We start from the raw sequence: 24,012 nt of genomic DNA, 5'->3' as shown, positions 1-24,012 counted from the left end.
TTTGTGATGCCAAAAAAACCCTTAAGCGAACTTAAAGACACCCCTGTGTCACCCCGGACAACCCAAAACCTTCAGCACAACATGTGACGAAGTCTTAAATAGTCAACGCGTTGCTGCTGTTCTCAGTTTACACTCCACGAGGTATACATACTATGCTACTTAAACTTTTTATGACTTTCTTCTTCTGTGTTTAGTTTTCTGATACACTGATCTAACACTAACACATAGACACATGTCCAACTGTTATTATCAGTAAAAATAACTGGATTATCATGTAAACATGTCACTTAAATAATCCAATTGTCTAAAAATGAGACAGCTGTACACCAATCTCAGTAATACAAGTTTTCTTAGCACTACTGTGCATTCTTCAACAGTATTACACTTTCTTCAGCTAATTAAGCTTATCAAGACTTTTTGCAAATATTTAATTTCTAAGTAAGGATTCAGGATCTTTGTTGCAGCTGTCGGCATTCACAAATGCTTTTATTTTAGTAATTTTTTACATTATTAAGCCTAAATCAACTATCAGTTATACGTTGATGCGTCATTGAAACAATATTACGACATTTGTACAGTAATACCTTGACAACACTTTATCATTAATCAAATTAATTGAAACATGAGTAATTATAAAAGTTTGAATAAAATTGGTTTTGGGAACAAATATTTTAAAAGACTGGCAGTGTGTTTTTCAAATTTACCAAGTAGTCTAAATGTAACTCCAGGCGTGATAGTTCTGATAGTGTTGTGTTTGTCAATAATTTTGTTTTCTCTGTCTGTCTTGTTCTTGCTTTCTGAGCTTGAAAACAGTCTTTTTTTCTTTTCAGAGAAGGAAAAAGAAAGCTGGTATGATTACTGATTTTCTGCTTGGAGGCATCTTATTGGAAACTTTGCAATTATAATTAGATTCTGATAATAGCTTCATGTTTATCTTTCCTAAACAATCTACTCTTCTCTGTCACTCACAGAGCCAAGTTCTCATATGCAGCAAAGAAGATGTGAACTGTGTTCTGAGTTAAACGTAATGTAGCGGTAGAAAGGGTTGACTTGTACTTTGGGGACTTTCCGTTGACTGTATATGAGAACTGGAGCGAGCGAGTGTGGCGTCACCCATAAAAAAATGGCATACCTCTCTTCCAATGAAATTAAGTCGATTCAGCCGCAATTTTTTCACAATAAGGACACCGCCATGTTGGAACCAGGTCCCATCGGTATGCGGTGATTAGTCAGGGTCGATGTTTCTATAGCAACCACTTCTGCCAATCAGGAGTGAGCTTGTTGGAAGTCTAGATTTCTAGCAATATGAAATCTGACAATGAAACGTTGGATATGTGGGGTAGCAGGCACCACCTACTTTTATTGAGGCATCTAATTGGCCAGTTTATGACTTAGATAACTTAGACTGCAGAAAAAAATATATACCGTATTTTTCGGACTATAAGTCGCACCGGAGTATAAGTCGCAGGGGCCAAAAAATGCATAATGAAGAAGAAAAAACCATACATAAGTCGCACTGGAGTATAAGTCGCATTTTTTTCAAGTAATTTATTTTACAAACTGGTTGAAAAAACGATATTACATCATCCCGGAAGGTAAGTTATAACATTCATAAGTGAATAGAAAACAGGCTGAATATGTGTCAACACATATTCACATATTAGCATCATGAAAAAAACGAAAAGGTGTAGCATTTATATAACATAACAGTTTTATTTAACTATAGACTCAATAACTCATCAACTTTGTATCTTTACTGTAATTAATTGCACGCAATCTCACTCCATATCACTAAATCGATTAAATTCTTCGTCCTCTGTGTCACGTCTGAATAACTAAAGTAAATAAAGTAATTGCATAGATCACCATAAGAGGGCACTCTAGACTTACGGTCCATATCTCATCATTAAAAATTCGTATATAAGTCGCACTGGAGTATAAGTCGCAGGGACATTCAATCTATGAAAAAAACCGCGACTTATAGTCCGGAAAATACGGTATATAAAAAAATAGAACATGTTAAAAAAAAACTATAGGCAGAGCAAGAATGGTTATTCTTACAAACAAAATGTCGGAGTTACAGCTATTTATTTCTAATTCTATTTGTCAGAATAACCATATTTGATCTACTACCTTTTTATTAACATATTTTTGTTATAGCTAAAGTTATTCAAGTTACTAAACAGATACCTCAGTAAAAGTATGTGGTCTCATGTTAAACCGACTTGGGTAAATAAGAGATTCTCCTGAGCCCGCCTTTATTGGAAGGGGGTGTGGTCTTTTAACATGCTCACTCCTGATTGGAGAGAGTGGTTGCCATAGAAATGTAGACTCAGACCAATCACTGCTCATTGAAGATTTCTGGTGTCAACATGGAGATGGCCAGATTGCCAAAATAAGGCACTTGAATTGACTAAATTTTACTGGAACCGTAAGCATAGTTGATGTCACACTCACTCAGTCCAGTTCTAATATACAGTCAATGGGACTTTCAAGTCTCTTCATGAGAAAGTAACCAGTTTGTCGCACTGGACATCCTCATGATTGACTAATAAAGCAATAAACACTGTTGGGGTCCCCGAAAGTAGTGTACTTCTTAGGTTTTTTTTTTTTTTTGCTGCCATTTTAACTTTTCTCTCTGCTGTGACTTTATTACACAACCTGTGAACAATGGAATAGGTTAAACCATAAAATATTTGAGTTTCGTTGTGTTTCAATCCTTCAGTCAGCATCATATCTTATCAAATCTTATTCAAATTAAAGCAGTTTATTCCCCTCCAGCTGAGCTTTCTCCTGTTCACCATCACGCTGAAATTTCTTTTCTCCAGAAGCAGTTTCAGGCATGTACTTGTCAAATATTAAAAAAGCCAGGTCACTGACTCCTGCAGCCCTGTGAGACCCACCAGTTACGGAGCTCATATTCTCTGCCTACACTTGGATATCTAAAATTTTTATTAAACAAGAATGCATTATTCCCTTGAGTCATCTCATCACCTTGGCACCCGTGAAAGAAACCATTTTTTTGTCATGATGCAAGTGGAAGAGCAGTCTCCTCTGGCCTTTTTGGTCCACTATCTCCCAACACGTTTTCCTAAAATCGAGCAGAAAAACACCTCTTCAGTAAATTGCCTCTGGCTCTCTAACCCCTCTTCAAAAATCTGTGGAGAGCCTGTTGAATGGATTTCAATTCAGTGTCTTCAAGTTGGAGTGAGCAGGCGGTGACGTCAGAGAACAGTTTGCAGAAACCCATCCAAGCCGAATGGTTTGAGCGCTCATTTAGCCGCAGTGTTCATTAGTGCACAGTGCATTAGTGTTTTTTCTAAAGGGGTTTGACCATTTGACAGTTAGCTTATGAAACAAACAACGCGCATAATGGTCTGTGTGTTTATGGGAAATATGTTTGCTCGTTCAGAGATCATTCAGAGACTCTCCCAGTCGGAATGACCACCGTTTTCAGCGGTACTTCTGTTGCCCAATTTGATGACTTGCTGTCCAGCAATAGTCCAAGGAGGAAAAAAATAAAGTAAGAATAAAATTAAGTAAGCTTTTTGTTAATTTATTCATACAAACAATACAAATATAATACACGTAATATAATATAAACTTAATATACCGGTAATATATATGGTGGAGAATCTTTAATACAATAAAGATTCTCAACCATGTTAGTTTTGGACTCCACCCGCTGATTTCATCATCAACTTGTCACAGGTCAAAGCTTAGTTCATGATTAATTAATTAATTCTTTGCCAAAATTCCAATATTTAAACTCATACAGCATTGTGAGCTGGGTTGTCACACCACCTAAAACGCGCCACCAGACTTAATACTGACACTCGACATCTCTGCTCCACGATTGCGTTTGATGTGAAAACAGATTTCTCTTAACCGAAACCACACAAAAACTGGACATTTTATATTCTTGACTGTAGATTATTAATGCATATGCTGTGAGCGTTTGTTTTATTTTTGGTTGACATTTAATATAGATAAACAATAAAATGGTTTTCCTAATAATAAAAAGGACAGCCCTACTTTGGCGTTACTTTTTTTTGTCATGTGTCGGGACTTATCTCAATACAAATGTGGAACTCTTGTCGGCTTAAATATGACAGACTATTTTTTATTTTTTTTTTCCAGTGAATAATGTCATGGTTCACTGCAGAGGAAAAGTAACAAGTCAAGAAAATAAAGTAATGTGAGCATTGAGAATTTTTAAGTACGGAAAAATAGATTTGTCAGATTCACAGTGATCCTTTGCTGTTTCACTGAATTTCTTATCAGTAAAAGTTTGCATGCTTTCTTGTTCTTGTTTTGTTAAGTACATTGTGTTCTGCGTCTTGATAGGCTGTAGACTATTGTCAATTAATGTCCTCTCTGCTGTATCTCTAGTACAGAATGCATTTGGTTTGCCAAATTTAAACAAATCTTCAATCATGAGCAGATCTTTGCTTACATTCTATAAAACTAGACTAATATTTCTATGAAGAGTAGTACATTGGGAGTTTAAACAAGATAAAAAAATGATTTTGCCTGAAAGCATGCATTGGCAACTCCCTAAACAAGCAGCAGTTGTAACTGCATAGCATTGTACAGTGTCCACCATCTTAAATGCAGTGTTAATCAAGACTTTAAATAGAAATATCTCAGATTCTTTATTTAATAAAAGCTTATGAACAGACGTAGTTCTTTAAAAGTTGAAAAAAATCCTTTTTTTTTTCTTATTTCCAAGACATATTTGCTCATGCAGGTATTTTCTCAGCCTGCTGCGAGCTAACCTTTGTCGCGCCACAACGCACCAATTAAAAGAAAACGCTCGGTGGTCTCATAGGAGTTAGCCTTTCCCTTTAATAAGGAAATATCTGAACACCAGGACACACATAAGATTTCGTCGCATTGGCAGCCTAACAACTTTCTCTCCTCTCCCTACGGTGACCCAAACACAATGACACTGGGGTTATGCTTAATAATGAATGTGGTTTGATTGTCGCAAAGGTTTCAGAGGACATTTCCTTTGCTGTGTCAGCATTGTTCCTGTTAGGGTGTAAAAGAACTTCCAGCCAGAGCCTCAGCATACAGACTTATTACTGCAGAGGAAGCATCATATATGGTGGAAAAAGGCAACAAATCACAAAAATACTAAGAGTTATGCCCAAATCTGAACAAATTCTTAATTTTTTAAGTGCAATATATCTTAAGGTATTTTTAAAGTTTGATACATACGGCTTATAAGACATCGTTAGCCAGCTAAAAGGTCACAGGTATTGAATTTCTCAGAAAATTTCTGTGAAATTCTCAGAAAAAGGTTTATTCCTTCTAACAAGGTGCCGTATAGCTGGAGTCATTAGGCTGAAAGGTTTTGCAATAGTGGCTTCATGTTCTGTAGATAAAGAGGACAAGCTTATACTAAAAAAGGCACAAAATGACACATCACTGCCTGCTAATTAGTAAGTCTATAAGATTCACAGTGATGTGAAGTCAAGTTTCTAAAGAAGTTTCTGTCCAACTTTTAATTTTTGGATTGAACTAGCAACAGAAGCATTTTAATTTTCACATTTTTTATATTTATCCTGATTAAAAAAAAACCTTTTTGGATCACACACATTTTTGCGCGCTTTTAACAAAATTATTTTTTACCAGAAAAATGTTTTTTTTCCCCCTGTAGGTTGCATAAATGTTTCGACAGCATGAAGTGTTTATATTTTTATTAAATTCATTTTAATGAATGCAACAAACCAAACATTTATAGACTAAATGAATTATGATCAAATATCTGATTGACTAGTTTTTAGAAGTATAAAGTTACAAACATACAGTAACTATGGCTTTGAAGAAATGTGGCTTTAGTGTCAAAAAGCAGCTTTTTTTCAGCTAATTCTCGTTAATTACATAAATGGATGTAGATAGTAAGAAGGCATTTATTGATTTTTGAAACACATTTTTAAAATTCAGTCTGTATTCACTTTTTTTTTAATCTACCAAAATTAAAAACTTCTTCTACTGTACTCTAGAAATAAAAGCAGATGGAGGCATGACAATTATGAGGTCAAAAAAAGTTTTCAACAGTTGACAAAAAAAAAACACAAAAATAATGTTTAAGAGGTCTTAAAGTGAAAAATTGTCCTTTCTTAAAAAAAATAAAAGTAGTTAAGGAGATAAAAACCTGCAATTACTATTTAGTTTTGTTTAATATTTTTACAATTTGAATAAAAGTGTTTAAAAAAGCATTTATCAAATAACATGTGTGATGTATGTGCATTTAAGTTATGTTGAGTCTGGCAGTCAGTATTACTCATTATTTAATTTTTAAACATAGTTCTCAGATTTTTTTTTATTATTTTTCTTCACGTAAAGGAGATAAGGTCATCTTACTTATTTTTTTATATCTGCATTCAGCTGTATTTTAATATTTTTATTTTCACCTTAAAGTTCAGAATTTAAGTTATGTTTCTTTATGTTCGTTCTCTTCCCTACAATCACAATTATGCAAAAAAAACACTTTACAGTTTGGTATGTTTTATCTTCCTCCTTTTTTTGTTCTTTAAGGTCTTCCAGTCATGCTAAAATTTGTAAAATGTCTAATTTTCCCATTGTTTTGTATAACAGTTTATTTACTATTATTTGGCTAATTAGTTCCTAACCAAAATAATATATATATATATATATATATATATATATATATATATATATATATATATATATATATATATATATATGTATATATATATAATACTCATCCTCTTTCTGATCTTGTGCATAAACTTTGGTCCCTGCAGGAAATGATGAATTTAAACTGTACTTAACAATAATGTACTCTGGAGATTGGTGATGTCATCTATCAAATTAGTGTCAGTTTTTTATCAGCATTTGTACAAGAGGACATCACCTCAGGTTTACTACTTAATCTATAATCTCAAGGGGCAGATTTAAAGAGCAATCTTATAATTGAACAAATTTTATGTTAGGGGTGTCACGCTTATTGACCCAGTGCATGTAATCAAATAAAAAGAATTCATCTGATTAAATAAATAAATACAAAACTAAAGGAAGCATTAAATCCACATACATTTGTCCTCCATCATGAGAAAATGCAACAAGGTCTGAAACATTTAATTCTAAAAGAGCCACATGACCCAGTTTCTTATGAACAAAAATCCAACGAGAGCCTCAAAGTCTCCACCTCAAAGTAGGAAACATAAACTTTATTTATGTTTTTGTGGCATTAAGCGATTCATTTATGAAACATGGCTTTAAAATAATCTCTATAATTGAGTTTTTCTTTAGTAAATTAATTTTGTTTTTGAAAGCAACTCATACAAGTTCCTTTCAAAATAAAATACATCCTGTGTTTGATGAGATCCTCCAGCTGCAGACGATTTACTTGAACTAAAAATAAAAAAAATGTATTTTCTAGCATTGTGACTTTGATGTTCCTCCCTCTTTTTTCCTCTTTTGTATTGAATATAAACACAAGAAGTTTAGTGTAGGATACAATTTTTTTTTTATTTTTTTTTTAACTAAATGCAACAAGATGATTACATTGTAATAATAATCCGCTCTGATAGCAGATGAAACCTTTTACCATCATTTTGCTCAACTTTGTTAAAAATCTAAGTACAAGTAACAAAATGTAATTTATTAAAGAACTACAAAACCACTACTTCTTCTTTGCATTTTTCTTAAAAGCCAAAGAGCTACAATGGAGGAGAGGAAGAGCCGCATGAAGCTCCAGAGGTTGCAGAGACCTTGCCCTAAATAAAGACACATGAGAAGTTTGCTTTTACATTTGGTACCAAAAGCTTTTATTTTTCCTTATAATTAATATTTTTCTGGAAAAAATGTCCCCCTAGAAAATGAATGGGACCAAGCAATTGCCCACGATTCCTCAAAACCTTGAGTAAAGTCCCTTTTTGATCTAAACAGAATCTAGCTGAAGCTTTAAAATCTGGAGAGGCTTTCGAAACTGTAAAAACTCTTAAAAGCTTTAAAGAATAGCTCTTACAAGCTACAAAATGGCTTTCTGACCCTTTTAAAAGCTGCTTTTGCTTTAAAAGCTTCTTTTGAAGAAAACTTAAATTATCATTGGAAGCTACAACTGCTTTTAAAAATCTGGTGTGCCATCAACTTGCAGTTGGAGGTTTAGGTGGAAAACAAAAGTAAGACGTTGAATGACGCTGATGAATAAATAATTAAATATCTTCATCTCAACATTTTAAATTGATACAAGTATCACTAAACAAAATATCGCGATATATCGCTGTATCGATTTTTCCCTACACTCAACAAAAATGTCTCTAAAAATACCCTATAAAAGCTGTTTAGATTTTAAAATGCTACTTAAAAAAGCTATTTAAAGCTCCACCCATTTTTCGATGATAACATTAAATAAGCTTTGGATATACCAAACTACTGAAGATAGAATAATAAAATTTGACTTTTGAGCTCCCTTATAACTAGTATACTTTTTAATGTGGAACCGAAAGCCTCTATAGTTAATCTATATACATTTTTATGATCTTTTTTTGCCATAGTAGAAAAAAACTATTCATCAAAACCATGAGACAAGTGTCTGTTTCTTCTACTTAAACACTTCACCTGCTGCTTGATGAAAATGTTAAACATGTTTTCTCTTGGCTGTTAAAATTCTAGTGATCTGATAATACAAAAACATATGTAAACACTTTAAGTGATACGGTGTAAACATATTAGATCTCTAAATCTACTGTAGAATAACGAATACACTTTGACATCTTGGTCATATAAATGGTAATAAATAATTTTTAAGTTTTAGAACATTAATAGCCACCTAGTGATGATTTAAGGAGCATTTGAACAGAAGATTTTTTAAAACCTAAATGTGCATCCATCATAAAACTGAGTGTTTTTGGCTTTAAATAGCAACAGCTTCAAAGTACTTTCAGCAATCAGATGCAATTTCTTCAAAAGAATTGCAAATCTAGCTTTCTTTGTTATTTGTTACATCTTAAAATTTTAGATAACACCAATTTTAAATTTTCCATCTTTTGTTTTGTATTTTGTTGTGCAAAAATATGTATTTTTTTAAACTATAACAAAAGATGTTTAGTCTGCCGCCTGTAACCTGACATACGTGGACCAGTCCAGGCTCCAGCCCCCCCCCCAACCTCCGGAGTGTAAACAAGACGAGGCAGGTCCAGAAAATGGATAGATGACTGCTGCTGTCAGCTCACTTTAAGTAATTTGTCCATCCAACCACACTTTCTGGATTTCATGACATAAATTGACAAGTTTAATGGAAAAAGGAAAGTAACACCAACAACAGTGCAGAGTGTGAGAAAATAAAGACATTGTCAGGGGTATTCGGGGAAAAATCGATTCCAAAGTACGAAGAAATCCCATTGGAGCGAAGAGGAAGAAAAGGGAGTTCTGAAGGATGAACTGTTGTTAAGGGATCAGATGGGTTATCTGTCCACTGATCTGTTCTGTTGGGCTGAGAGGATGGGATGGGCTGAAAGGGGTTATAGAAAATAAGAAGAGAGGTCAAACCTTTATTGCTGAGACCACGAGTGGAAAAAACAGACACTTAGACGTCCACTTTCACAAAAGCCAATCATGAAGGATACAGAAAAAAGACAAGCCTGACCATTTCTGTCTTGCTTTTTGGAAAAGTAAAATGGAGAAATCTTCAGTCAAAAAGAAAGCTTTCTGGGTTTCATCAGAGCGAAAAGGAAAAGATTTACAAAAGTTACTCTGTGCCTCTTCAGAAACTCTACTTAGAAGAACAATCTGTTTTTTTAAATCAATGTCAATTCACCAAAAAAAAAAAAAGTTATTTTTTTTATATTTTATTGATAAAAAATATATATTTTCTATTGAAAAACTTGTTTTTTCACTTTTTTACATTTATAAATGTTACCTAATTGGCATGAAATGTATAAATTACATAAAAAATTACTTATATTTCTTGATTACGAGTATACACATATATATAATGACTACATTGGACTAAAATGCCTAAAAATTCTCAGTAAGGTAATTTAAAAATTATTGTGATATGATGTCGAGCAAATACCCACCAACATTTCATTGGAATTTAAACATAACTTTATTGTTCTACAGTGTGAAAACATATAGTACTTCCAGAATACATAATTAGCCAGAGAAGTCAGAAAGATGATGTGTTTTTGGTGATTTTAACATGTTTTTATGCCATTTTTCTCATGATGGAGGATGTATATAAAGAAGACTAAGCTCAAAATTACATTTTTGAATATTACTTTGTTTAAGTTTTGGTGAATCAGGAGCAGATGAAAAAATAACGTTTAAAACAAGAACTTATTTATGAAGTAGCGAATACATTAGGTGGGCCACAAGCTCCCTGCTCCAAGCTTTCACCAACTGGGAGGGGAAGAGGGGCGGTGTTGCTCCACGTCAACAGTCCCACCCACAAGTCAGAAATGAATTTTTAACCCTATATAACCATTCGTATTATATTTGACACACGTAATTATGAGACCTTTATCTCATCGACGCTATCAAAACATTCCTTTAAAACCCATTGCATATAAATTGGTTGTTTTCTGCCCTGCAGTTCATTCTTATTCCACTCGGGGCAGTAGAAGGACTTTTTCTGCTCATTTCAAAATGGCTGCCTCCGATACATCTCAAAAACACTTTTAGCAGGAAAATGTTTAGCTAATTTTCAACACTTTAGCTTGAGATTAACTCATCTATTGTATATATCTTTCTTAAATGACTAATTACTGTATTAAAAACATGCAACATTTGTGGACAATTAATTATTCACAATACAGTTAGATCATATTAAAAATGTGCATCAAATTTGAGGCAATGGCTAAATAAGGTGCTTTTTTTCATGAACAAAATTGATGTTTAAATATCATTAAAAAAACAGTTTTCTGGCAACTCTTTGATGGCTTTATAGGGTTAATTAACTACTGGTCTGCAGAAACAATAGAAAACGAGACACGATTGTTAATTTGAGGTTAAAATTGCATCATTAAAAGACTACTGGGAACACCTTGAAAATAGATCAAAAGATGATGGGAGTGGGACTTTAAAGAAAAGTTGACAAAACCAAAATAAGTACAATAAAAGTTCAAGAGAACATCTGGGTAATCTGCTACCATCACAATTTTCCAAGCTCCAAATGTTAACCAGTATCCAATAATTCTCTTTCCAGAAGTCAATCTCATTTGTTCTACTGGTGTAAAGCAAAGTTGGTTGCATTCACACTATGTGATGACTGGTCTGTACTCCCTCCAGATACGCCCAACAAAGTCATCGGAGAACTTCTGGAGGGGGGAACGGATAGGGAGGATTTTAATTTAAACATAAGATGAATGAAACTTCACCCATACTTTTTTTTTGGTTTTTTGGTTACTTGGACCACAAAGGACAAACACATTTTTGGAAGTAGAGTGCAAATGCTTTCTGATGTCAAACAGAAAGCACATTACTCTCGTTTTAAAATAAAAATCCGATTTGATTTATAAAAAAAGGGGTTGCTACATCACAAAATCAGAGTTTGATCTTGTTTAAAATGGAAAGTATGGAAAATGCACAAAGATTCCAATGAAACACAGATGGTGCCAACTTTTAATGCATCTCTGAGATTAACTGATCAAATTAGGAACATTTACTATTCCTAAATTTCCCCTAAAAGTCAGCTAAGTCCTTTGGCAAACTCTACAAAAACAGCATCATTTTTCAAATGTGTTGTAAATATGACCTACACAAAGGCAGCAAACCTCCAGCCACCGAGTTACTTGGTTTATATTTTGTCTAAATTGTATCCATCGATCCCCGCGTTAGGAGCTCACACACATCCAGCTGTCCAGGTAACAGAAGAACTGTGAGTTCTGATCACAGAGCAGCTCCAACACAACATTAATTAATTATATTATTACGGATAAGCATCAATCTATTTAGTCCAACCAGGGGCAACAAGAAATGCAGAGAAGTTATATACGTTTGTATTGGACTCTTCTACGAAATCAGCAAAGTCAAGCTATATCTGTCATCTAGAACAGGTGATACATGCTTTGATTTTTTTTACTCTCCAGACTGGACTACTGGAAGTCTCTGTACATCGGCATCGATCCGTCTCAGCTTCGCCGTCTCCAGCTGGTCCAAAATTCAGTCAACATGGACCAGACGTGTGAGCTTATAACTCCAATAATACACTCTTTTCCCGGGCTGGACCGTGTCTTTGCTTTTATTTTGGATTGAAAAATGAAAATTTTGCTTGTACACTTTTAATCTTTTTTGTAAAATTTTCTCATTTTTTATTTATTTTTGCAATAAAAAAAGAGTTTTTCTGTAATATATGTAATACAATGAAAAGATATTTATAAAATGGAAAAAAAAGATAGTTGGGTTATATAAAAGGGTGTCTTGCATGAAAACAGCTTTAAAGGTCAATTACTGAGGTAAACTGTCAAGTAGTAAATAACATTCTAAAAGGTCTTAAACTACTATAAGTTGTAACAATGACACAATTTACACATGGATGTGGATGTTTATCTTTATTCTTTCCTTATTTTATGTGTATATTTTGATTGCTTCTCTTCCTTAGTAGTTGTTTTTTTTATTTTTTTGAACAATTCCAAAATAAGGCAAGAGGGCCTAAACATCATTGACCAGAACCAGTAGCTTCCCCCCTTCCCCCATATCAGTTAAATCAGTTATACATATATATTCCTTTAAAGAAAAGAGTTGTTTTTGTATGTAAATTATTGAAAGACAAACCATAAACATGGGAAAGAAATATAAAAAGACTTATCCAAAGTATTCAAACAGCTAGTTTAAGTGTTAGCCTTTAAATAGATGTTTTCCTTTTTTAAATACTCAATTCCTCTATTCAATGTAATGCAGTTAGTTATGAAACTCTAGCATTGTAACCGATCATTCCATCCATCAGAGGCTTGTTCACACAGACTCAAAATGGCCTTCCTGCTGTGGCGGTGTTTACATCTGTGCTGCTGCGGCGTGCCGCCTCATGGTAATCACCTTCTTAGTGACATAATAGGCGTCTGTAATGTCTCACATCTGATAAATTATAACACGGAGATTGCACCGAACGAGCCTCAGCGTGACGCCACGGGCATGCGAGGAGCACGGCGCTCCGTCGTCTTCTTCCCTGACAGGGAATCAAATGAGAGGATTCATGGAGCTCCAGTTTGAAAAATACTTTGAGAAGTTCAAGACAGCAGACTGGGATGGAGAAACTTTACAACTGGGTCACTTAAATCATCTTATTGATTATTTTAGACAATAAACGTTTAAGTTTTTTTTTTAAGATGTTATAATCCTGCCCTTCAAAAATTCCAAGTTTTGTTTTTTTTTTTACAATATATATGTAAAAGTAGTAGTATGTGAGTGTACGTTTGCATTTTTTTATATATATTTCTAAAGCTTAAACTTCTCTAAATGTCAGTTTTTTCACTATTTTCAATCCATTTTTTATATATTCGGAATAAAAAAAAATCAAGCTTAAATATAAAAGAAAGTTAAACATCTTAATATGTGATATATTAACCATTTCATCGAAGTCATGTCTGCTCCTTGTTTTCTAATGCACAACATTTTTTTGTTAAGTGTATCTATTTTGACTTTTATGCTTGTTTTAACACATTCAACACTCCTTTCTAATTCTAATTTTTTGATTTTAATAATCATCATATGGTTTATTAGCTTTTGAAAGACTAAATGATGCACTTTTATTTTTTTGTAAATTAATGACCAAATCATGAGCTTTTTATTTATTAGCTGTAAACAGTTTTTTCCCTTTTCTTTTTATTTTTTATTAAAGGAATGATGCACTGACCTTAGAGCACTTTTAAAATTTGTTCTTAACATTACAATGAAAAATAAAAAGAAGTACCGGCATTCAAAGTCAAAAGATACCACCGACGTACAGGTACAGCAACACAAACGAGTTTCAGTTTTCTCACAAAGACAACCAAACATTTTCTGAATTTCGAGCAAATATGGCAATCAATCAATTTAATCAAGCTATTTATTCATTTATTTGTATAGCACTTATAAAAGAGGGAGCCACCAAAGTGCTGAACGTAAACTCAAATAAAAAATAAAACACAATAAAAGATGACAATAAAACATTAAAAGCCATTACGCCAAAAACTTTAATAAGCTACAACTGCCTTCCAGAGTCTGAAAAGGCAAGTCCTGAGAACCAGTAAAAGTATTAAATCTTCAGATCTCAGAAAAATGTAAAATATACATGAAATATGGTGAAGTGATAGTCCATTCAAGCATTTAAAAACCAGAAGTAAAACGTTTAAAACAATTCTGAAAGGCACAGCCAGCAACATTTTCTTTCAATAATTTACTAAGCCAACTATACGCTATTTTTCCTTTTCAAATATATTTTCGTTATATTACAAAATAAATCCAAAATAAACCTAAAACTGTTAAATCAAATAAATAAATAAATAAATAATGGTCCAATATTATCTTGCGCTCATTTCTAACTTGTATAATGTTGTCAAAATATATTTTTATGTGTAGTTATGTTAAAAAGTTACAGTTTTAAAGTTTTAATAAATGTTTATCCTGTTCGGCCCACAACCTAAGGTGTGTTTTGGATTTTGCCCCCCTGTGTAAATGACTTTGACACCCCTGCTATAGGCAGTTTATTAATATGGCCTTGGTAGATAATAGTCTCACTTTATGTTAATTTGTCCCACAACCTTATTTGGCTTATTGTGTTAATAAATGTTGTATAAACATCCTATAAATTCATTAATAATGTTTGTTAATGTGTTACTGAAGCTTGTGAAGGAATCTTATTATAAAGTTTCCCCATAAAAATGTAATATAAATCCAAAAACAAAGCTAAGACATGATCCAAATGACATATTTAAAAAAAATCTCCACCAAACTCACACTTTTATTCCATTTATTCCAATGGGTTTTAAATATTATGGGTCAGAACTCTTATGTTTGTTGTAAACACAAATTTTCAAACAACTTTAAGTGAACGCAGCATAATTTCTACAACATTTAAAACAACCAATCTTATAGTTTACTATTTTCTACAGACTTTGATTTAGGATTATTTAGAGGTGGAAAATAATCAGGAAAGTCTTCTTAAAAGTGTAAAATTGTGTTTTTCTTGGGATTCGCAGGTGTGAACTCCTGCAATCACAGAATCCTTCAGAGCATCTTCTCTCCTGAGAGCAATCAACAATCATCTAAAGGGTGATTCCCACTGAGCTGGAACGGTTGTGTAAATGACATTTATGAGGGAATTTTCAAAAATGTTAAACTGCAAATGTCCTAGCTCAATTTTTTAAATAGAAATACATGCCAGCTTGAAGTCTTAAGTGCGACAGAGACAAAAAATATATATACGTTTCACATTTTTCTCCCCCTTAAATTTTATTTCCTCCGATTTCTAAGCACATCGCACTAAATTTCTCTAATATCTGTTCACTGTTTTGACGTAAAACGTCTAACAAGAAGCTTTGAACCGCTGCGTCCTTGTGATGAGAAATCCGTGCAAACCACTGCAGCACCTGGCAGCTCCCCAGGCGTAAATGCCCGAGGAAATCTTTCCAAGGTCAGAGCAAAAACGTTACCTTAAAGCTCTGACCAATAGACAGAAGAGGATAAAAAGCTACTCTCTTCTAGATTTAATATAAAAAAGGTCCTCTATATTATTTTAAACCTTGGAAGCTTTTTTTTCTTTAAATCTGTGAGCAAAAACATTTGTCTTGCTTTTTATCCCGTTCACTTTTGAATGCCTGAGTTCTGAAAATAGCACATTTGGAGTTTGAGTTAAGCTCTTTGTTTTTCTCTGTTGCCCCCACTGTGTTATTTCTGTTTATCCAGTCTAAGAAAAATGTTGTTCTGACTTCAAGCTACTGCGGCAGCTTGAAGTGACATTAAAAGCTTCTTCTATTGCTAAACATGTTTGACTAAAGTGACGTTTAGACATAAATAGGTGGGTATAGCATGCATAAGCTAAAATAAGAATCTTCTTGCAGAAGAAAGTAATGACATAAATGTAAAGCTTAGACATTTGATGCAGATGAGGCTTAATAAAGAAAGTTTTGTAGAAGTTGGGGCATCTTCTGTTCTTTTTTGAGAGGAACGTGGCTACAGACATCAGCCGGAAACATAACCTAAAAGTGTTCAGAACTGTAGAAAAAAGTAAAAACGTGCTAGGATCGCCAGTCAAAATATAGTTTTTTTTTTTGGAGCGATATGGACGGACTTCTGTTTCGTTGATGTCCACAGTCAAGTCCTCTTGGAAATAACACAACTTTAGACAAAAGTTATTGGTTTTTTTCTGTTTGAATTTTTGATTTATCATTTAGATTTTAGGAGTAAGGCACCCAAAAATGTATCGAGCAAATTCTAGATTTTTTTTTTAAATGTAATGCACCCAATAAACAGCTTCTGATTAGCATTGTGTTTTATTGTGTATGTATGAGGGTGTGTGTACATGCGTCCAAGTTTGATTTGTGTTTGTCACAAAATGGAAGATTTTAGGAAAAGATTTAACCAAAAGGGGGTCAAATTGTTTTATTTTGAAAGGTTTGAAACAGAAGTTGACGGTGTTAGCACTCCTTTATCGCAGATCAGCTCTGTGTTGGATTTTTTCTTTTAATAAATGACTAGACTTACAACAAATAAACAAGATGTGGGAATCATAGCAAATATGCTGGAAAATTAGAAGAATAAACAGCAACAACAATGGAGAAATGGATGCATATTTTTAGGCGGAGCCGCTGCTTTAAATTACTCAATGTATTATATGAGTCACAAATCAAGAATACAAATCTAAAGTTATGCGTAAATAGGAGTGATACTTATTTCTCTCCATACATAATAATAATTTTATTCCTTTCAAAAGTAAACACAAACAAAAATGTTCAGAATTGCGAAAACTTTTATTTAAGCTTTAAACAGAAAAAAAGATACAACTGTTGAGGTTGCCAGTTAAAATTAAGGTTGTTTATGAGGCAAATTGGAGAAAAGTTCTGATAATAATGTTTAATTAAACCTTGCAGTCTGGTACCAGACCCTTTTAATTTATTTTGGATAAACATTTTATTTTGAAATTATCAGTCTCCTTGCTTGTTCTTTCTTTAAAAGAAACTGCACATCTTCTGACACACAAATTCCCTCACACACACACACACACACACACACAAAGTGTTCTCAGTTCCTTCTTTACTACACCAGTAGAAGCAAAGCCAATAAATCTGCCCTTTAAATCTAATGGAGAGATTATTGCTTCCAGTAAAACTCTATTTCTAATTTCACCTTGTTGTAGACTCAGCAAAACAGAAGTTTAGTTTGGTTTTATAGCAGTGCTGTGAGTTCCATTATGTTTTTGTTGAAACAGTCTTCTCTGAAGTAGTAATTCGCAATATGAGGGAAGCCCCCCCACCCCCCCCACCCCCCAGGAGGAAGGTAAGATTATTTTTGAGGGCCAAAGAGGTAAATCACTGAAGTAATATATTTAGGAGACGTTTTGTGTCCTTACTTCACCTCTACCTGTCGTTTTGTTATACTTCAAACTGTGTGGTTCAATTGTGAGGAATTAAAGTTGTGTAGAGTTTAAAGTTGGGATTTTTAAGAACAGATACAAGTATATAAATGTAGTATATAAATATAAAATAAAGTGGACCAGACTTTCTGACACCGCATTGTTTTTTTTTTTCTTGAATCATCCGTTCATTGAGGTTCCTACCACAGTTTTATGGACATCCACTAGTCTTACCACTTCTCACTTTTTGCCCCGAAATACAATAAAGGGCTTCAATTTAATTCCTTCTCCTTTCCCTGGGAAGGTTTTGCTGAAAGGAGATTTATCTTGATCGGATGTTTTTATCGTAACACTCCTGTTGACTGTTGAAGGACCAGACATGTCCAACCAAGAAGATGTTTCGTCCATTGCAATGATTTCGCCATCCTTAATTACATCGACAGTTCACTTACTGGCAACCCAGTATGACTTTAAGAGTTTAAACAAAAGATAAAAGTGTAGTTTTAAAGTGCAGTAAACAAGGAATAAAGTAACAATAACGGTTTATGCTGTTCTTTCTGGTTGGTTAAAGCAAAGAGGTGTTCAAAATATGGGTCGAATGACCGACTTTCCTACAGTCGAAATAAAAAACAATGAGAACGTCTAAAGCATTTATTTGTCTGTAGTGTGGCATTGTCATCAACCAGTAAATTCAGACGTGTGTCCTGCTATATTAGACAGTGATTCCTCCGGCCATTAGCATCCATCTCTAATAGAAATCAGTTCAAGCGAACAGCTAAAGAGTTGAGAGTGGTTCAGCTGTGAGTCATTACAATCACAAACCACAGAAATGATTCAGCCTTCCAGCTCCTGCAGGCTGCCTCAGTACTTCAGATCTCTGGATGCGGCCGTCTTTTAAGAGTCATCTCTCCATCTGGATACAAACACTCATACATAAAGATGCTAACACACAGGTGGTCTTCCTCCATTAATGGACCTTGTGCCAGTTTATTGATTCCCTCTTTTTTATCTGTCTCTTTGTCAATGTTTGACACATGAAACACTGTTTAGTGTCCAAACAAAATAGATTTTTTGTAAACAACAATGAGTTAGAGGGATTACAAATATAAAGCCAAGAGGTTTTTGTGAACCGTTGGTCTTTCCAACTTGAATCAGAATAAAAAAAATGTTCTAGATTTTTTTTTAAGCACCATAACAAATACTTTTTTTAAGAACAACAAACAGACTTTGCCAGAAAAAAAACTATGTATTTCCTGATTAATTTTATACTGTTTGCTTTTTTGTCTTAATGCTTAAAATAACAAAATAATTTTAACTCTCACTAATGCACTATACAGAACTTTTAGATGCCTAATTTGGATGTTTTGGTCTGGTCGCCTGTGCTATTCCAGGCATGTTTACATTAAAGGTGGGGTCATCTGGACCCTATAGGAGAGCACGAGGGTTAAACATTTTTTTAAGTTGGCAATTGTTTTCAGAGTAATGGTAGTTGGTTATTTTATGTCATTGTTTTTATTGTTTTTTTGTACATTTTTTTTAACAATACACAAAATGTTCGCCAAATAGATTTCTGTGTTTCAAGGACATTGTTCCAAATTTTGTTAATGAAGCAAAAAAAGTAAATATCTTAATATCATAAACATTGTCAACACAATGTCTGTAAAAACTCTAAAATGCTTTTATTTTGGACCATGTCTTGTCCTTGCACATCCTCTGTTTAGCTGTTTTATTTATCTTTTTTTTTTCCTTCAAGGCTGAGAAGGTAATTTTTGAGAAAATCTGCTCAACTTTCAGATAAAACGTGCAAACCTTGTGCGTTAGTCCCTGATAGATTCATAAATTCATTCATCTGTGGATTGAACAAACCCACTACGCCTGTGAAACATGTAGAGTTTGAGTTTTATTGGAGCAAAACCATTCTTTGTCTGAAATGAGCTCAGACCGAGCACAGTGTGTGCACAGGGTTCAAATCCAAAAAGGCTGCAGGCCCACAATGAAATCCAAATCAGTCAGGATAGTAAAAAAAAAATGTTTTCCAAGGGTTTTATCGGTAATTGTCTCCATCTTTAAAATTCCACACAGGGCTGCACCCATAGTGTGCTTAAAAAACAACGCATGAATGAACATTAGCCAAACCGACCGGACAGTGGGGGTCAGATATATGCAGGGGTGCAGTACAGAGTTTAACTGGTGAAAAAGCAACTTTAATTACTGAGGAAGTTATCCAAACCAACAGCAGGTTTGATTAATCCTAACAAAGAAATTCAAAACAATGGCAAATTGGATAATCTTTCAAAACCTTGTAAACAGAATTTAAGTCACAGATTAGAAAGCAGCATTTAATGAGAAGCTTTTTAAAAAGAATTGGGGCGAGGTCAAAGGGATTCTGTTTGAAAGCTGCAGGACAGGACAGCAGGCACCACTTCCTGTCTGTATCAGTGAAAAATGGAGATCAAACTAAAGCAACTGGTGTGTTCTTCTATAGAGCTTTTATCTTCTTCAGGGCCCAAAATGCTTTACAGACACAATCCAATTCACCCATTTACACACAATGTTTATTAACTTAACAGAAAAAGGGTTGCTAAGGAAATAAATTTTGTTTATCCTTTATATACCATTTCTATTGAATAATAAACTGATAAAGTTCAGGTTCACAGCAGTAGTAAGTTGGGGAAAAGATGAAAGTCCACCAAACTAGACCTAAAGTCTTATGAGAAAAAGCCATTTTTGACTAGCGTTGTTTAAAACTTTTCAGTGGAGCACATCATTGAGATAAGCCTGTTTGGCACAGGATGTCTTTTATTTTGAAAGGAAATACTTTTTCAATGTATATTTCTTTTTATTCATGTCAAAAAAAAGAAATATACATATTTCAAATGTAACAACGACACAAAACAACATTTTTGAAAGGGTGAAGTAAGACTTTACGAGTCGTACTAGGTCTTGATCGGTGAGAAACAGGCCCAAATGGGTGTTTTAGTTGGAAAAAAGGGTTAAACACCCCTTCACTAGACTTTAAAACACGTGTTCACAGAATTAAACCTCTGTTCAGATATCAACCTCTCTACAGCGGCAAAAGGTGTCCTACATGTCACAAACAAAAGCTCCGGAGTGAAGAGATACACCCAGTTAACATATTTAAATTTAATACCTACAATTTGAAAAATACATAAAAAGCTATGCTTTGTTTCCTTATAGACTTAAAATTATAATGCATGACTCCACTAAAGGTGGTGACAGACAAGCAATTCAGCTTTGTGAATTAGATTCAATAAAGTAGGATAAAAGTTAATCAAATGAAAATCTAAGCTGCCTATTTCAATCAGCTTCACAATGCTGGCTGCAGTTTAAGGAGTGAATCATTCTTCTTCTGCTGTACTGATCTGTCTTTAGTAAGTCCTCAAGCAAATCTGTCAAGTATCTTAAGAGGCTCACAAAGAAGGGTGACGTTATCCATAAAATTATTAGCGTAAGTACTCTATATGTGGGTCATTTTTTTACTAAGATAGTTTCCTTCATATGGTATTTGTGAAAACTCACCTGAACTCTGGTGCAGATCAAGCAAGAGAATCTGGGTCTGTTTGGAGGTGAAGACATAGCAGTCACATAGCCAGCAGGATCTTCTTCTTTAGTTTTATGGCGGTTGGCGCATAACTTTTCTGCCACCTACTGGTACCTATTGCACCACATTGATGCTCATTCAGCTTTATAAAATGTAGGAGGGAAATAGTATATTAGCACAACATATTAACAGTCAGAACCATAACATAAAGAACATGCAAACAAGTCAACTTAACTCTTTATATCACTTCAAATCACTTAACCCATTGAATTCTTCATTCTCTGTGTCTCTTTGGAACAAAGAGCCCGGTGAAAAGGTGCTCACAGATCGGACGCAAGTGGTGCGATCAAGAACATGCTATACATGCTTTTAGTGACAGGGAGGGGGATTCTTCATCTCTGGTGTTTTTACTGTTTACTAGTGCTCATCTTCCACCTACAATAGGTACAGACTCAGATCGAAAAGTCCAAGCTTTCCAAGTCCAATTCTAAAAATCTTGCTCCAGCCTTTTTTGTTTTCAGAGCCTTTAAATGTCTATCTTGTTGTCATATTAATCCAACCGGGCAAAAACTTTTGTCAATTATTAAATAATGGCGCTCTCCACACAAAACTACCAAATCTGAGTCCCTGATTGGTCACAGTGCCGTGTTGCTTCGATTAAAAATTCAACCAGTTGAACTTCCAGCGCGATCAATAAACACTCGATTTGTACATGGAGTCTGCGACTGGACTTAAAAACTTGCATAGCGATGTATGATCATGTGACACAGAAGCCCGAAATTCTGGTCTACCCGCGTTTACACACACTTTTCATTAAAAGTTTCCGCTTGAAGACACAGCCAGTGTGTAAGCACCGTAAGACTACATTACAGAAACTACATTATCAAATGTAGACTACATAGCATTGCGGTAGAAACATTTTTGCAACAAAAAAAGGGTTTAAATATAATTTTTTAACAAACTATCTACATTTTTACCATCAGAACACACTGGATTCCCTAAATAAATGTTGTAAAAATGTTCGTATTGATAATATTTTCGCTTTCTGAAATCGGTGAAGTCATATCCACCGTTTAGAAAAAAAAAAAGGAGTAAGCATGGTGTCCGAATTGGTAGTTAGGGATTAGGGTGGGAATTTGGACATAGCCTGAGTGGCGCTTCTTCTTCTGTGTTGCTGTCAGTAGCAAATACTGATTACGGGCACCAGCAGTGCCCTCTAGTGGTTGTTGCTATTTATTTTTTAAATATAAGCATAAGTCGCACTCAAACTATCCAAAAAAAATACTGTATTTGTGTTTGGTTAGTGTGCTTCTTGCACCTTAATAAAACATATTCTTGTTGGAAAATTCACATCTTCCATAAAATATGTTTTTCAATGAAACCTCACATACACACATAAATAAGAGTTATCTTGGCTGCTAATTTTGCATTTCAGTCTGTTGATTAATTTCTAAGTTCGAAGTGTCCCAGCACCCACTTATTGTATTCTATATAACGTCTGTTTCATTTCAAAACAACTGAACTAGATAGCAGGACTAGCCACTTTTCTTCTTTATTGTTCTTGTAATCAACTGTTCTAAGCTCACTTACTGCCCCCCAGTGAGCAGCTGTTGGAACTGCAGCATGTTTATCAGGCAATCCAAGTAGCGCCATGTGTAGAAGCGGACTAAACCAATCGAAGATGAGACATTTGTTAGCATTCTCAGCCCATTTGAATGATGTCCATGAAATTATTATAGCGTGAGATCAAACCTGTTCTCAGATTTTCCGTCTGTTTGGAGGTGTGGAGACTCTGAGAAAGTTTGAGAATTCCTGAATTGATTTCCAACAGAAATGCCAACGAAAGATGAACGACGGAGAGCAGGATGATTGATGAGCACACAAGTCAATGACTCTCCAGCGAGAAGCTGTGACTCACAGCTTCTTCTGTCAATCCCCGTATTAAAAAATTTCCACTTTACCTCAGCTTCTTTTCATTATTCCCAACGAGCGCCGGGGCTGTCTTACAAAACAAAAACAAACGATTGTGTTGAATAATGAATAATAATAAATAAACATGAGTGAAGCAGGAAAACATTAGGGCAGAAAGGCAGAAAGTTAGAGGAGTGCTACAGGTAGAAGGCAGATGGTGAGAATGCTGAAATAGAGAGATGACACCTGAAGCTCTCTTCATGCACATCACATTGTTTTTGCCTCAGTCTGCTCGGCTGCATGAGGGAGTAAATTCTCCAACAGCAAGTATTTTACAGCTTTATCAAGGAGGGAGAACAGCTTCTACATAAAGGGGCAATAATTAAATACTCTTCTAACGATATATTTAACTTTACAAATGATGGGGCATATGTGGATGCAGTTTGTGCACGGAAACATTTCATTTAAAAAGCTCAAATGCAGCTAGAAAAAAGGCATTTTGTTGAATTTCTTATACAGGAAAAGTCCTTGAAGCTAAGTGGAAGTTAATAATAAAAATGTTACTTGGTTGTTTATCTAAATATCCTGTTAAAGTTACTTAATTTGCACAATGCACATGTTGCAAACAAACTTACTTAGGCTCCAATGGAGCATTCGTGAAAGAGTTGAAAGATTCACCCATCCATCTTTTTCTGCTCATCTAGGACCGGTCACAGTCTCAGCAAAAATGCCTCGACTTCCCCGTCCCGGGTCACTTCCTCCAGCTCCTCTGCTGGGACCCTGAGGCGTTCCTTGGCCCACCAAGTAACATATCCGAATCCGAATTCTACCCCAAAACTTAGCTTTTCAATTGGAGTGATATGGACTAATAGTGGCTATGATTAAATTCCTTCACTACTCACTTTATAGTGCGTTTGCCTTTTTGTTGTGCTGTCTGAATCTGCATCTCCAAAATTGAGTGCCCTAGAAATTTCCCAGAAGTCGTGGCAAAAAACAAGTGTGCATTTGCCAAGCA

General features: G+C 34.4%; 1 long non-coding RNA gene across 4 annotated transcripts in view; it reads right to left on the bottom strand.

Moving 5' to 3' along the window:
• LOC112153490 overlaps positions 1-21,207 on the bottom strand; it is a 74,653-nt gene extending 53,446 nt beyond the window's left edge. For all 4 annotated transcript variants that reach the window (XR_002920505.2, XR_002920506.2, XR_004948548.1 and 1 more), the window contains exon 1: positions 21,065-21,207. This is a non-coding gene — a long non-coding RNA (uncharacterized LOC112153490). The remainder of the gene's footprint in view (positions 1-21,064) is intronic.
• Between the last annotated feature and the right edge of the window lie 2,805 nt (positions 21,208-24,012).

This window comes from Oryzias melastigma, linkage group LG10 (assembly GCF_002922805.2).
Source record: "Oryzias melastigma strain HK-1 linkage group LG10, ASM292280v2, whole genome shotgun sequence".
In the NCBI taxonomy this organism is placed as follows: Eukaryota; Metazoa; Chordata; class Actinopteri; order Beloniformes; family Adrianichthyidae; genus Oryzias; species Oryzias melastigma.
This window is presented reverse-complemented; position numbering and strand designations above follow the sequence as displayed.